The sequence below is a fragment of the Coregonus clupeaformis genome, chromosome 17, assembly GCF_020615455.1.
Source record: "Coregonus clupeaformis isolate EN_2021a chromosome 17, ASM2061545v1, whole genome shotgun sequence".
Lineage (NCBI taxonomy): Eukaryota > Metazoa > Chordata > Actinopteri > Salmoniformes > Salmonidae > Coregonus > Coregonus clupeaformis.
This window is the reverse complement of record NC_059208.1, coordinates 56,258,855-56,275,493: the sequence shown is the minus strand read 5'-3', so window position 1 is coordinate 56,275,493 and position 16,639 is coordinate 56,258,855. Positions and strand designations below refer to the sequence as shown.

The 16,639-nt window shown below is 45.9% G+C and overlaps 1 protein-coding gene across 2 annotated transcripts in view; it reads right to left on the bottom strand.

Annotated features, from left to right (window-relative positions):
- LOC121586778 (focal adhesion kinase 1-like) overlaps positions 1-16,639 on the bottom strand; it is a 189,382-nt gene that overhangs the window by 142,480 nt on the left and 30,263 nt on the right. The window lies entirely within an intron of this gene.

Below are 16,639 nucleotides of genomic sequence, written 5' to 3'. Positions count from 1 at the left end.
ATTATTAGGAAACAGAAGACATACAGTGGGGAGAACAAGTATTTGATACACTGTCGATTTTGCAGGTTTTCCTACTTACAAAGCATGTAGAGGTCTGTAATTGTTATCACATTGTATGATTTTTAAGTAATTAATTTGCTTTTTTATTGCATGACATAAGTATCACCTACCAACCAGTAAGAATTCCGGCTCTCACAGACCTGTTAGTTTTTCTTTAAGAAGCCCTCCTGTTCTCCACTCATTACCTGTATTAACTGCACCTGTTTGAACTCGTTACCTGTATAAAAAACACCTGTCCATACACTCAATCAAACAGACTCCAACCTCTCCACAATGGCCAAGACCAGAGAGCTGTGTAAGGACATCAGGGATAAAATTGTAGACCTGCACAAGGCTGGGATGGGCTACAGGACAATAGGCCAGCAGCTTGGTGAGAAGGCAACAACTGTTGGCGCAATTATTAGAAAATGGAAGAAGTTCAAGATGACGGTCAATCACCCTCGGTCTGGGGCTCCATGCAAGATCTCACCTCGTGGGGCATCAATGATCATGAGGAAGGTGACGGATCAGCCCAGAACTACACGGCAGGACCTGGTCAATGACCTGAAGAGAGCTGGGACCACAGCCTCAAAGAAAACCATTAGTAACACACTACGCCGTCATGGATTAAAATCCTGCAGCGCACGCAAGGTCCCCCTGCTCAAGCCAGCGCATGTCCAGGCCCGTCTGAAGTTTGCCAATGACCATCTGGATGATCCAGAGGAGGAATGGGAGAAGGTCATGTGGTCTGATGAGATAAAAATATAGCTTTTTGGTCTAAACTCCACTCGCCGTGTTTGGAGAAAAAAGAAGAAGGATGAGTACAACCCCAAGAACACCATCCCAACCGTGAAGCATGGAGGTGGAAACATCATTCTTTGGAGATGCTTTTCTGCACCGTATTGAGGGGAGGATGGATGGGGCCATGTATCGCGAGATCTTGGCCAACAACCTCCTTCCCTCAGTAAGAGCACAAAACACACAGCCAGGGCAACTAAGGAGTGGCTCCGTAAGAAGCATCTCAAGGTCCTGGAGTGGCCTAGCCAGTCTCCAGACCTGAACCCAATAGAAAATCTTTGGAGGGAACTGAAGTTTGCTAGAGTGCATTTGGATGATCCAGAAGAGGATTGGGAGAATGTCATATGGTCAGATGAAACCAAAATATAACTTTTTGGTAAAAACTCAACTCGTCGTGTTTGGAGGACAAAGAATGCTGAGTTGCATCCAAAGAACACCATACCTACTGTGAAGCATGGGGGTGGAAACATCATGCTTTGGGGCTGTTTTTCTGCAAAGGGACCAGGACGACTGATCCGTGTAAAGGAAAGAATGAATGGGGCCATGTATCGTGAGATTTTGAGTGAAAACCTCCTTCCATCAGCAAGGGCATTGAAGATGAAACGTGGCTGGGTCTTTCAGCATGACAATGATCCCAAACACACTGCCCGGGCAAGGAAGGAGTGGCTTCGTAAGAAGCATTTCAAGGTCCTGCAGTGGCCTAGCCAGTCTCCTTCTCATTTTGTCTGTCATAGTTGACGTGTACCTATGATGAAAATTACAGGCCTCTCATCTTTTTAAGTGGGAGAACTTGCACAATTGGTGGCTGACTAAATACTTTTTTCCCCCACTGTATATACAGTGAGGGAAAAAAGTATTTGATCCCCTGCTGATTTTGTATGTTTGCCCACTGACAAAGACATGATCAGTCTATAATTTTAAATGGTAGGTTTATTTGAACAGTGAGACAGAATAACAACAGAAAAATCCAGAAAAATGCATGTCAAAAATGTTATAAATTGATTTGCACTTTAATGACGGAAACAAGTATTTGACCCCTCTGCAAAACATGACTTAGTACTTGGTGGCAAAACCCTTGTTGGCAATCACAGAAGTCAGACGTTTCTTGTAGTTGGCCACCAGGTTTGCACACATCTCAGGAGGGATTTTGTCCCACTCCTCTTTGCAGATCTTCTCCAAGTCATTAAGGTTTTGAGCTTGACGTTTGGCAACTTGAACCTTCAGCTCCCTCCACAGATTTTCTATGGGATTAAGGTCTGGAGACTGGCTAGGCCACTCCAGGACCTTAATGTGCTTCTTCTTGAGCCACTCCTTTGTTGCCTTGGCCGTGTGTTTTGGGTTATTGTCATGCTGGAATACCCATCCACGACCCATTTTCAATGCCCTGGCTGAGGGAAGGAGTTTCTCACCCAAGATTTGACGGTACATGGCCCCGTCCATCGTCCCTTTGATGCGGTGAAGTTGTCCTGTCCCCTTAGCAGAAAAACACCCCCAAAGTATAATGTTTCCACCTCCTTGTTTGATGGTGGGGATGGTGTTCTTGGGGTCATAGGCAGCATTCCTCCTCCTCCAAACACGGCGAGTTGAGTTGATGCCAAAGAGCTCGATTTTGGTCTCATCTGACCACAACACTTTCACCCAGTTCTCCTCTGAATCATTCAGATGTTCATTGGCAAACTTCAGACGGGCCTGTATATGTGCTTTCTTGAGCAAGGGGACCTTGCGGGTGCTGCAGGATTTCAGTCCTTCACGGCTTGGTGTGTTACCTATTGTTTTCTTGGTGACTATGGTCCCAGCTACCTTGAGATCAGACAAGATCCTCCCGTGTAGTTCTGGGCTGATTCCTCACCGTTCTCAAGATCATTGCAACTCCACGAGGTGAGATCTTGCATGGAGCCCCAGGCCGAGGGAGATTGACAGTTCTTTTGTGTTTCTTCCATTTGCGAATAATCGCACCAACTGTTGTCACCTTCTCACCAAGCTGCTTGGCGATGGTCTTGTAGCCCATTCCAGCATTGTGTAGGTCTACAATCTTGTCCCTGACATCCTTGGAGAGCTTTTTGGTCTTGGCCATGGTGGAGAGTTTGGAATCTGATTGATTGATTGCTTCTGTGGACAGGTGTCTTTTATACAGGTAACAAACCCTTTAAGAGTGTGCTCCTAATCTCAGCTCGTTACCTGTATAAAAGACACCTGGGAGCCAGAAATCTTTCTGATTGAGAGGGGGTCAAATACTTATTTCCCTCATTAAAATGCGAATCAATTTATAAAATTTTTGACATGCGTTTTTCTGGATTTTTTTGTTGTTATTCTGTCTCTCACTGTTCAAATAAACCTACCATTAAAATTATAAACTGATAATTTCTGTCAGTGGGCAAACGTACAAAATCAGCAGGGGATTAAATACTTTTTTCCCTCACTGTGTATGTATGTATGTATGTATAATTATATTATTATTACCATACTATCATATTATATTCCGCGAGTGTAGCTCCTACGTTAAAGACAGCTTTGTATCCATTCCTACTGTATATATACACATATATATATATATATATATATATATATATATATATTACACTGTACATATATATATATCTATTGTGATGTCACGAGAGGCTACACAGCTTTCAGCGGGATTGCTCAAGTAGTGCAAGGAGACCAGGTTCAATCAAAACAAGGATTTTATTAAAGGTCTTGGGAAACTAACGAAAGTATAACACAATTCTGTTCTCTGGTGGCTCTTAAGGGTTAACAGTTCAGGGATGTCTCTTCCACATCCAAAATCATAACTCTCCTCGCTCAAATAACTTTTCCCCAGCCTTACTGTATTCCACGTTGCAGCTAGTGGCCAACCCAGCAAAACGTCCTTCCAAAATCCCCACACGTATTTCCCACAGGTGCATATATCCAAAGGTGAGTATTTCCCAAAGGTAAGTATCTCCAAATCCTTATATTCCTCATGGAAGTGGACGTGCAGCACTCTTGTCCTCCAGAGAGCCCAGGTTGAGACTGTGTCTCTTCCCTTCCCAAACCTTCAGCTCATCAGCTCCTCATTTGTTTCAGCTGCGTGGGGAAGATTGGCCATAGAGGGGTGGAGTTCCCGACCATACCAGCAGATGGAGCCATAGCTGTCTGGGTTTGCAGCCACCTCAGGGGGATGTAACGTCCCTCCAGGACACAGCCTCTCGTGACATCACACATCCCCCTCCCTCGGGACCGACGTCCTCGTCGGGTAAAGGCAGCGAAGAAGGCATCACGCCGGGAGAGGGCGTCCGCATTGCCGTGGTGCTTGCCAGACTGCTCTCTCTTCAACTCCTCCAACTCTAGGACCAGGGACTCAGCCTCCTGTTGTCTCTCCTTGAGTTTCTTACTGAACGCATCAGCCTTGGTTTTAGCAGAGTTTAGCTTCTGTTGAGCAGCTTTCAGTTCCTTCTCTCTCTCTGCCTCCGCATTCTTCATCTTGTTCTCCAACACCTTGTACTTCTCCTCTGCCTTCTTCTGGACCTCCTTACTACTGCGCAGGGTCTCCTCACACTCCTCGATGGTCCTGCGCAGCCTCTCCAGCTCCTCCTGTTGCTTATGGAAGGAGCTCTGTTGGAGTTTAGCCTGGAGGATATCTAACTCTTCTGTCTTCATGTCTAACTGTTGCTTTAACAAACGATACCTCTCAGCGGTCCCCTTCAGACCAGACAGTTCTTTGTCCAGATTCTGTAGCTCCGTCTCTGTGTCGGTCTGGGCACCTGCCATCCCTATCAGAGCCCGGGCGGGAGTGAGTAACTCGGAGGATTGCACCGGAGCCTTCCCAGGATGAGTCTTGCCTCTCCCGTTTCCGAGGTACTCGGGTTATCCTCTCCTGAGACTCTCTCCAGAGTGGGTAAAAGGCTGGGCAGTCTCGTCCAATTAGGACAGGGACGGGGAGGGAATCAACCACCCCCGCCGTCGTGTGTATGGTTCCCCGTGTGCTGGTCATTGTAAGTTCAGTAATGGGGTATTCTCTGGTGTCCCCATGGACACAGGAAACTGGGAGGACTTTCCCCGGGGTCAGACACGTTGGGCCCACCAAATCCTTACGCACCAGGGTGGCCCGGCTACCAGAACCCAGTAAGGCCTCCACATCATGGTGATTCACAGTTACCGGGCAGGTGGGGGGTCGATCTGGGCCGCCATCTACGACTCCCAAGAGCGAGGCAAAACGGTGTGTGGGTGCTGAGCTGGAGGACTCCGCAGTGGGCATAGGTTCATCGGCTGGTTTCCCACACTGCCAGGAGATATGTCCCATCTCCCCACACCGGTAACACTGTCGATGTCCCCCTCCTGGTATACTCTTCTTGGACCCGCCTGGTTTCTGGCTCCCCCTGGAGCCGGGATAAGTCCTGACGTGGCTGGGTTCGAGACCTTGGGGTCCTTTGGACGGGTTCTTCCCATTTGTGGTGGGGCCGCACTCCTGGGGTCTTTTCGGGAAGCATTCAGCATCTCCGCTGTGGCCTGGTACTTTTCCACAGCTTCCACGGTCAGATCAGCCGTGGTCAAGGCCTGTTGACTGATGAACCGTTTTGCCTCATAAGGCAGGGCGCGTGAGGTAACGATCCACCACAACGGCCTCCACCACCGCCGCTGCTGTATTCCTCTGCGGATCCAGCCATTTCCTTGCGATTCGGACAAGTTCATGCATCTGCGCCCGAGGAGGTTGGTCTGGTTGGAAGGTCCAGCTGTGAAAGCGCTGGGCCATACCAAACTTTGTGAGTCCATATCTGCTGAGGATCTCAGACTTCAGGGCATCATAGTCAGTAACCTGGTCAGGGCCCAGGTCCCGGACAGCATTCAGTGATTCCCCGGTTAGAAAGGGGGCTAACAGACCAACCCACTGTTGCTTGGGCCAGGCTTCCCTAGTGGCCGTGGCCTCAAATGCATGCAGGTATGCCTCAATGTCATCGGTAGCTCCCATCTTAGATATAAAGTCACTTGCCTTTATTGGGCGGGTATTTTGGACAACCCTCTGTCTCTGCAACTGCAATTCCTCTGCCTTCAGAAGGTTGGCTTTCTTTTGCTCCTCCAAGAGAGCCACGTTTGCTTTGCATCTGGGCTTGCTGGCCAGCAACAAGGGCTTTCAATATGTCCTCCATTTCAGTCGGCGGGGAGCCTACGGCCAACTTGGAAAACTGGGTGATCAAACCTTCGGTATCCTCCTCTGACATGCACTATTAACGCTTGAGCGTGCCCGTATTCACCACCATCTGTGACGTCACGAGAGGCTACACAGCTTTCAGCGGGATTGCTCAAGTAGTGCATGGAGACAAGGTTCAATCAAAACAAGGATTTTATTAAAGGTCTTGGGAAACTAACGAAAGTATAACACAATTCTGTTCTCTGGTGGCTCTTAAGGGTTAACAGTTCAGGGATGTCTCTTCCACATCCAAAATCATAACTCTCCCTCGCTCAAATAACTTTTCCCCAGCCTTACTGTATTCCACGTTGCAGCTAGTGGCCAACCCAGCAAAACGTCCTTCCAAAATCCCCACACGTATTTCCACAGGTGCATATATCCAAAGGTGAGTATTTCCCAAAGGTAAGTATCTCCAAATCCTTATATTCCTCATGGAAGTGGACGTGCAGCACTCTTGTCCTCCAGAGAGCCCAGGTTGGAGACTGTGTCTCTTCCCTTCCCAAACCTTCAGCTCATCAGCTCCTCATTTGTTTCAGCTGCGTGGGAAGATTGGCCATAGAGGGGTGGAGTTCCCGACCATACCAGCAGATGGAGCCATAGCTGTCTGGGTTTGCAGCCACCTCAGGGGGATGTAACGTCCCTCCAGGACACAGCCTCTCGTGACATCACACTATATATATATATATATAAATATGTGTGTATGTACAGTGTAATATATATATATATATATATATATATATATATATTACACTGTATATATATATATATATATATATATATATATATATATATATATATATATATATATATATATATATATATATATATATATATATATATTATTACTATACTATCATATTCCATTCTGCGAGTGTACAGTCGTGGTCAAAAGTTGAGAATGACACAAGTATTGATCTTCACAAAGTTCGCTGCTTCAGTGTTATGAGATATTTTTGTCAGATGTTACTATGGTATACTGAAGTATAATTACAAGCATTCCATAAGTGTCAAAGGCTTGTATTGACAATTACATTAAGTTTATGCAAAGAGTCAATATTTGCAGTGTTGACCCTTCTTTTTCAAGACCTCTGCAATCCGCCCTGGCATGCTGTCAATTAACTTCTGGGCCACATCCTGACTGATGGCAGCCCATTCTTGCATAATCAATGCTTGGAGTTTGTGGGTTTTTGTTTGTCCACCCGCCTCTTGAGGATCGACCACAAGTTCTCAATGGGATTAAGGTCTGGGGAGTTTCCTGGCCATGGACCCAAAATGTCGATGTTTTGTTCCACTTAGTTATCGTATAGTTGGCGGCAGGTAGCTTAGTGGGTAAGAGCGTTGTGCCAGTAACCGAAAGGTCGCTGGTTCTAATCCCCGAGCCGACTAGGTGAAAAATCTGTCGATGTGCCCTTGAGCAAGGCACTTAACCCTAATTGCTCCTGTAAGTCGCTCTGGATAAGAGCGTCTGCTAAATGACTAAAAATGTAAATGTTATCACTTTTGCCTTCTGGCAAGGTGCTCCATCATGCTGGAAAATGCATTGGTATTCACCAAACTGTTCTTGGATGGTTGGGAGAAGTTGCTCTCGGAGGATGTGTTGGTACCATTCTTTATTCATGGCTGTGTTCTTAGGAAAAATTGTGAGTGAGCCCACTCCCTTGGCTGAGAAGCAACCCCACACATGAATGGTCTCAGGATTCTTTACTGTTGGCATGACACAGGACTGATGGTAGCGCTCACCTTGTCTTCTCCAGACAAGGTGTTTTCCGGAAGCCCCAAACAATCGGAAAGGGGATTCATCAGAGAAAATGACTTTACCCCAGTCTTCAGCAGTCCAATCCCTGTACCTTTTGCAGATTATATGTCTGTCCCTGATGTTTTTCCTAGAGAGAAGTGGCTTCTTTGCTGCCCTTCTTGACACCAGGCCATCCTCCAAAAGTCTTTGCCGCACTGTGCGTGCAGATGCACTCACACCTGCCTGCTGCCATTCCTGAGCATGTTCTGCACTGGTGGTGCCCCGATCCCGCAGCTGAATCAACTTTAGGAGATGGTCCTGGCGCTTGCTGGACTTTCTTGGGCACCCTGACGCCTTCTTCACAACAATTGAACCTCTCTCCTTGAAGTTCTTGATGATCCGATAAATGGTTGATTTAGGTGCAATCTTACTAGCAGCAATATCCTTGCCTGTGAAGCCCTTTTTGTGCAAAGCAATGATGACTGCACGTGTTTCCTTGCAGGTAACCATGGTTAACAGAGGAAAAACAATGATTTCAAGCACCACCCTCCTTTTAAAGCTTCCAGTCTGTTATTCTAACTCAATCAGCATGACAGTGATCTCCAGCCTTGTCCTCATCAACACTCTCACCTGTGTTAACGAGAGAATCACTGACATGATGGCAGCTGGTCCTTTTGTGGCAGGGCTGAAATGCAGTGGAAATGTTTTTGGGGGATTAAGTTCATTTTCATGGCAAAGAGGAACTTTGCAATTAACTGCAATTCATCTGATCACTCTTCATGACATTCTGGAGTATATGCAAATTGCCATCATCAAAACTTAGGCAGCAGACTTTGTGAAAATTAGTATTTGTGTCACTTTAAAACTTTTGACCACGACTGTGGCTCCTATGTTAAAGACAGCTTTGTTTTTCAGACCAGATGTACAGGGCTGCAGTGTTACAGGGTTACGGAGCTACAGGGTTACGGGGCTACAGGGTTACGAGCTACAGGGTTACGGAGCTACAGGGTTACGGGGCTACAGGGTTACGGGGCTACAGGGTTACGGGGCTACAGGGTTACGGGGCTACAGGGTTACGGGGCTACAGGGTTACGGGGCTACAGGGCTACAGGGTTACGGGGCTACAGGGCTACAGGGCTACAGGGTTGCAGGGTTACATGGCTACATGTTTGCAAGGCTACATGGTTGCAGGGCTACATGGTTACATGGTTGCAGGGCTACATGGTTGCAGGGCTACATGGCTACATGGTTGCAGGGTTACATGGTTGCAGGGTTGCATGGTTGCAGGGTTGCATGGTTGCAGGGCTACATGGCTACAGGGCTGCAGGGCTACATGGTTGCAGGGCTACATGGTTGCAGGGCTACAGGGCTACATGGTTGCAGGGTTAAATGGCTACATGGCTACAGTGTTGCAGGGCTACATAGTTGCAGGGCTACATGGTTGCATGGCTACATGGTTGCAGGGCTACATGGTTGCAGGGTTACATGGTTGCAGGGCTACATGGTTGCAGGGCTACATGGTTGCAGGGCTACATGGTTGCAGGGCTACATGGTTGCAGGGCTAAATGGTTGCAGACATGGTTGCAGGGCTACATGGTTGCAGGGCTGCAGGGCTACATGGTTGCAGGGTTACATGGCTGCAGGGTTGCAGGGTTGCAGGGCTACATGGTTGCAGGGCTACAGGGCTACATGGCTACAGGGTTGCAGGGCTACATAGTTGCAGGGCTACATGGTTGCAGGGTTGCAGGGCTACATGGTTGCAGGGTTGCAGGGCTACATGGTTGCAGGGTTGCAGGGCTACATAGTTGCAGGGCTACATGGTTGCAGGGTTGGCCACCTGTGATGGTGTGCTGCAGGGGTGGAGACTATGTGAAATTGCTGTGACGTTGTGTTCTAAAAGAAGAGTGCCATGTGGGGTCTGGCTTGGGGACAGAGCCTGCCTATATCACACACAGGCAGTCTGACACACACACATACACATACACAGGGTCATCAATAAACCAGTGAGCGTTGCATGGCATCGTGTGAACCAGGGATGTCACTCACACAAGCTGCAGCTACAGCTGCTTTCATGTCCAGCCCATATAAAGAGCCATTAACACCAAGCATACATCACAACCCAACAGATCAATCAATCAGCCAGTTACACAAGCCAGGCATACTACTGCTCTGTCCCACGTAATTATGACAGACTGGGTCTGCATCCCAAATCACACACTATTCTCTATTTAGTGCACTACTTTTGACCATAACCAACACTCTATATAGTGAATAGGGTGCCATTTGGGATGCAACCTCCTGTCAGAATAGCCCTCCAGTCCTCCACGGGTCTGTTATCAGGCTTTTCAATGGTTGTTTGACGCGTTTTGAAGAGTTTGGGGCGTCCAACTGAACTGATGAGGCCATTGTTTCTGATGAGTCTTCTGTCGCTTGCAGCAATTATAGAGAGAGATAGTTGTAGAGGAGAGGAGATTGACTGGCAGCCTGTGGGAGAAGAACAGTACAGACTGACATTAAGGGCTGTGTGGAGGAGGAGAAGAACAGTGCAGACTGAAACATTAAGGGCTGTGTGGAGGAGGAGAAGAACAGTGCAGACTGAAACATTAAGGGCTGTGTGTAGGAGGAGAACAGTGCAGACTGAAACATTAAGGGCTGTGTGGAGGAGGAGGAGGAGAACAGTGCAGACTGAAACATTAAGGGCTGTGTGGAGGAGGAGAACAGTGCAGACTGAAACATTAAGGGCTGTGTGGAGGAGGAGAAGAACAGTGCAGACTGAAACATTAAGGGCTGTGTGGAGGAGGAGAACAGTGCAGACTGAAACATTAAGGGCTGTGTGGAGGAGGAGGAGAACAGTGCAGACTGAAACATTAAGGGCTGTGTGGAGGAGAAGAAGAATAGTGCAGACTGAAACATTAAGGCCTGTGTGGAGGAGGAGGAGAACAGTGCAGACTGAAACATTAAGGGCTGTGTGGAGGAGGAGAAGAACAGTGCAGACTGAAACATTAAGGGCTGTGTGGAGGAGGAGAAGAACAGTGCAGACTGAAACATTAAGGCCTGTATGGAGGAGAAGGAAAATAGTGCAGACTGAAACATTAAGGGCTGTGTGGAGGAGGAGAACAGTGCAGACTGAAACATTAAGGGCTGTGTGGAGGAGAAGAAGAATAGTGCAGACTGAAACATTAAGGCCTGTGTGGAGGAGGAGGAGAACAGTGCAGACTGAAACATTAAGGCCTGTGTGGAGGAGGAGGAGAACAGTGCAGACTGAAACATTAAGGGCTGTGTGGAGGAGAAGAATAGTGCAGACTGAAACATTAAGGGCTGTGTGGAGGAGAAGAACAGTACAGACTGAAACATTAAGGGCTGTGTGGAGGAGAAGAACAGTGCAGACTGAAACATTAAGGGCTGTGTGGAGGAGGTGAAGAACAGTACAGACTGAAACATTAAGGGCTGTGTGGGGGAGGTGAAGAACAGTGCAGACTGAAACATTAAGGGCTGTGTGGAGGAGGAGAACAGTGCAGACTGAAACATTAAGGGCTGTGTGGAGGAGAAGAACAGTGCAGACTGAAACATTAAGGGCTGTGTGGAGGAGGTGAAGAACAGTGCAGACTGAAACATTAAGGGCTGTGTGGAGGAGGAGAACAGTGCAGACTGAAACATTAAGGGCTGTGTGGAGGAGGTGAAGAACAGTGCAGACTGAAACATTAAGGGCTGTGTGGAGGAGGTGAAGAACAGTGCAGACTGAAACATTAAGGGCTGTGTGGAGGAGGAGAACAGTGCAGACTGAAACATTAAGGGCTGTGTGGAGGAGAAGAACAGTGCAGACTGAAACATTAAGGGCTGTGTGGAGGAGGAGAAGAACAGTGCAGACTGAAACATTAAGGGCTGTGTGTAGGAGGAGAACAGTACAGACTGAAACATTAAGGGCTGTGTGGAGGAGGAGAAGAATAGTGCAGACTGAAACATTAAGGGCTGTGTGGAGGAGGAGAAGAATAGTGCAGACTGAAACATTAAGGGCTGTGTGGAGGAGGAGAAGAATAGTGCAGACTGACACATTAAGGGCTGTGTGGAGGAGGAGAAGAATAGTGCAGACTGAAACATTAAGGGCTGTGTGGAGGAGGAGAATAGTGCAGACTGACACATTAAGGGCTGTGTGGAGGAGAAGAACAGTACAGACTGAAACATTAAGGGCTGTGTGGAGGAGAAGAATAGTGCAGACTGAAACATTAAGGGCTGTGTGGAGGAGGAGGAGAACAGTGCAGACTGAAACATTAAGGGCTGTGAGACAAATCATATGCATTCTCACCCTCAAAACAAACATGCACACACGCACTAATTGGTTTAATACTTCCTTAGGTTCGCAGTCTAATATTGATCTTTCTCTGACTAAGAACGGCCATGATGACATGGATTAAAACAACTACACAAGAGGAAATAGGCCCCATAGTATTTGGACCTAATCTAATCGAATGGAAATGCTGCTAATCTGCATATGACCAAAGAGACTGGCAAATCCAAATAGCTGAATATGAAGCAAATGCAAAATCCCCCTCAACCACATAGAATACATCTGTGAGATTGAGACACATCATTACCTACAGTAGTGAGGAGGCTGTACCTCTGGGCCTGACATACAGTTGTGAGGAGGCTGTAACTCGGGGCCTGACCAGCCTAATTCTTGATTTGAATAACTAATCTACTTTAACCTGCCCGATCAGGATTAGGATTACAATTAATGTTTTCAGGAGAGTCCCAAAATAAACCGAGGGAAAGAGAGGACATATTCTACTAAGAGGAATGACAAACATTCCTGAATCTACAGTAAGTGATGAGAAACCTCTTTCTAACATCCAGGGAGGCTTTCAATAGAGAAGCAAAATAAACCATGAGAGAGAGGACGAAGTTGTACAGAGAGGATTAAAGTCAAATATTTATATTATTCTTCAAGCGATGAGGAACATCTTTCTAGAGTTAACCGACATAATTCAAAAGCAAGAAGAGGTGGGAAGACAGATTCTCCTGAGAGGAATGAGGAAGAGTTTTGGAATGATGCGTTTCACCTGCAGTGAAAAGCGGTTAGGAGTTCTGTTCCCAGGGCATCAGAAGACTGCCTGGTGCTGACAAAGCAGGACCACGTAGCCAACACAAGGTCAGCTGGATCTCCACTAGCCTATAACTACGCTACGCATGCTAGGGTTCTGCCTCTGTGTGGGTGACGGATAGCATTAAAAAAAAATGGGTCATTCCACAATTCCCACAGAGGCAAAAATCCTGTAAGGAATGTGAATGAGATGCTATTGTTGTACAAAGGCGCTGTGAGTGGTGCGTTCCAAGACGACCATTACAAAAGGACCGGCACACTTTACGTGTTGCTAACTAAGCCTTCCCATCCAGCCGCTGGCTATGGAGATACAGCAGAGATACTTTTGCGTGTGTATGTGTTGGAGTTTTTACTATCCCTTGTGGAGACCAGTGGCATCATTTATAACTGTTGCATACATTGTGGTCCTCTGTAGCTCAATGGGTAGAGCATGGCGCTTGTAACGCCAGGGTAGTGGGTTCGATCCCCGGGACCACCCCATACGTAAAAAATTTATGCGCACATGACTAAGTCGCTTTGGATAAAAGCGTCTTCTAAATGGCATATTATTATTATTATTATTTTACACTAAATATCTACACCATTTCTGAAAAGACTGCGCACGCACAAATATTTTGAGATTTCTAAACGTATTTATACATATGCATGTTTCCCGTTATAAATCAGACCTGTAGTAAAACTGCGCATGTGAACGAGCATTATAACTCGGCCATCATTCACCTTTTATGTTGACAATAACGCCCTTATTTGCTGTATACTTTGGAAGTATTGTAATTAGGCCAAGACAGTATCTAAAGGAAATATCAACGGCGAACTTGATCAAATGTCTTTGAAAGTGTTGGCAGAATGTTTTAGTTTTTTTGCAGTGACCGTTTCTGAAACACAAAAACAATAGAAAATTGTTGTGGACCTGTAAACAGATCGTTTGAATTCAATAATGTTTTGCATTTGCTTTCTCCCAAACCTCAATATGGTGCAATGCCCGCGAATTCTGAAATACTGTCTACTCCTAATTGTTTTTCAACTACAGTTGGCCTACTTTCTGTACAGTGGTAGCCTACACACTTCAATGCAAAATATCAACCGTCTACTCACCTGTTAAAAATGCACTATGCAGAAATTGCTCAACTATTTCCTGGTTGCTAATTTCAGTTTATGTGTCAAAACAAGCAAGTATAGTGTAGAGAATCATTGTATCATCTAAACCGCTGTGAAATATATTTTCCATAACCTAAAATATTGTATTTTCAGCTGTTTGAAGTTTGTATACAAATTCAAAAGTAATATACAAAAAAAAAAAAAACTTCAAAGCATAGAAATAGCACACATAGAACATATCTACCACTTCTTAAACTTGCTTTCAATGAGAATGACAGATCTATAACTATATTCCTATGTGCATTTTGTCGGGTCACGCAAAAAGTTACATACTGTACGTTATAAACCACACTCCCTTTCACATGCATAGAGCAAAAACCTGAAATAATAATGATCTAATAGGCTCAATTAAATTAATTCATTTGCTGTATGGCTTCTTCGGGATTATGAACTCATCATGGCCAGAAAAGGTGCAATGCTTATGATATATGTATTATGTTTAATAAATGAAATTTTGTCTAGGCTACACAATACATTTGACATTACAGTATTCAGACGTAGCCTACAAACGTCAATGGAAAAGGTGAACCGTCTGTTCTCCCATTAAACTGCGCTTCGAATGGCATAGAGTAAAATACTTTAAATACCGGTAGCTTATCTATTTACTACTGTGAAGTGGGTCCTATTAAATGAGAGATGGGAGACGAATGGGAGCCTATCCTAACTTGCTGTAGGCTGATAGGCTATTTTGTGAGTAGCTTATGAAACCATCACAGTCAGAAAAGGTGAGGAATTTATTCTGCAATGATCATGGAAATGAAATAGATTTAAAATATATATTCCATTTGCACAAGACTACTAGGCTGCTTTTGCCTTCTTGCTATGTAGCGTGTAGCATCAAGTAGCTCAGCTGGTAGAGCACGGCACTTGTAACGCCAGGGTAGTTGGTTCGATCCCCGGGACCACCCATACACAAAAATGTATGCACGCATGACTGTAAGTGGCTTTGGATAAAAGCGTCTGCTAAATGGCTTATTATTATATTATTATCATAGTGGTCTGTGGATGCAACAGAAGTTAGGGGCCCACCTGAAGCAACTCCAAAACCTGCATGTGTGTGTTTGCCTGTGAGCGTCCGTCCGCCCGTGTGCGCGCGTGTGTGTGTGTGTGTGTGTGTGTGTGTGTGTGTGCGTGTGTGTGTGCGTGTGTGTGTGCGTGTGTGTGTGTGAGAGACTAGCAGGTGTTGGAGTTGCTTCAGGTGGGCCCCTAACTTCTGGTCCACAGACCACTATGATGCTACACGCTCCCGTAACACCCCGTGTCCTGAGGGGTCACACACACACACACATGGACGGACGGACGCTTACACGCAAACACACGCAAACACACGCAAACACACGCAAACACACGCAAACACACGCAAACACTCGCAAACACACGCAAACACACGCAAACACACGCAAACACACGCAAACACACGCAAACACACGCAAACACACGCAAACACACGCAAACACACGCAAACACACGCAAACACACACACACACACACACGTCATATAAAAGTAAAGCATGCAACAAGGTCAGCGGCACCACAGACACACAGGCCGAGTAGACCGGCTTGACCGCACGGCACACTTCCATCCATGCGCATGGCTGGCAATATCGGAGGTTGCCCAGACCTAATGCCAAACCCCATAGGAAGAGGAGCCACGTTACGTTACGGAATTTATACTAGAATTACCATCATAACTGGCACCATTATACGTGGCTAATGAACTGGTCAACTAAAATGATTTCTATCAGCCATTTAAATTGTGCGGCATTAGCAATAAAATTGGATGCAGTTGAAATGGACGTCTTCCTTCACCATTCGCCACCGATTGAATATCACTACCCAAAATCTAGACTATTTAAAGGGGCCATGCATTATGAATATTAAATATTATACTACCCAAAATCTAGGCTATTTAAAGGAGCCATACATTATGAATATTAAATATCACTACCCAAAAACTAGGCTATTTAAAGGGGCCATACATTATGAACATTAAATATCACTACCCAAAATCTAGGCTATTTAAAGGGGCCATACATTATGAATATTAAATATCACCACCCAAAATCAAGGCTATTTAAAGGGGCCATACATTATGAATATTAAATATCACCACCCAAAATCTAGGCTATTTAAAGGGGCCATACATTATGAATGTGTTTTACTGTCTTCTTCATCAAATCAGACAATGTTGTTAAAATGGTAAGTTGTGTGCAGAGGGCACAGAGAGGCTTGTTTTGCAAATTTCACATGAATGTTTTAAGAGGAGAGAAAAAATAAAACACCATTCATTAAATGATGGATGAGGAGGTTGATCTAAACTAGAAAACAGATGACACCAGCACCACCGCCGAGGGAAGAGCATTGTTGCACGCCTGCCATCCCTTCCTCTCTAACCCCCTCGCTCGCTTCATCCCTCCCTCTCTCCCTCCTCCCGCTCCCTCCCTCCCTCCCTCCAACGCATGAACACACTTCCCACCAGTGACCAGGGCCATTTATCATTGGGACTGACACATGATTATCTACAGCATGGATCAAGAACTGAACAGACACTCCAGAATGACAGTTCTGTGTCTCAGGCTGGGTCCCAAATGGCACCCTATGCCTTAGCCCTATACAGTGCACTACTAGGGTGTCTTTGGAACAC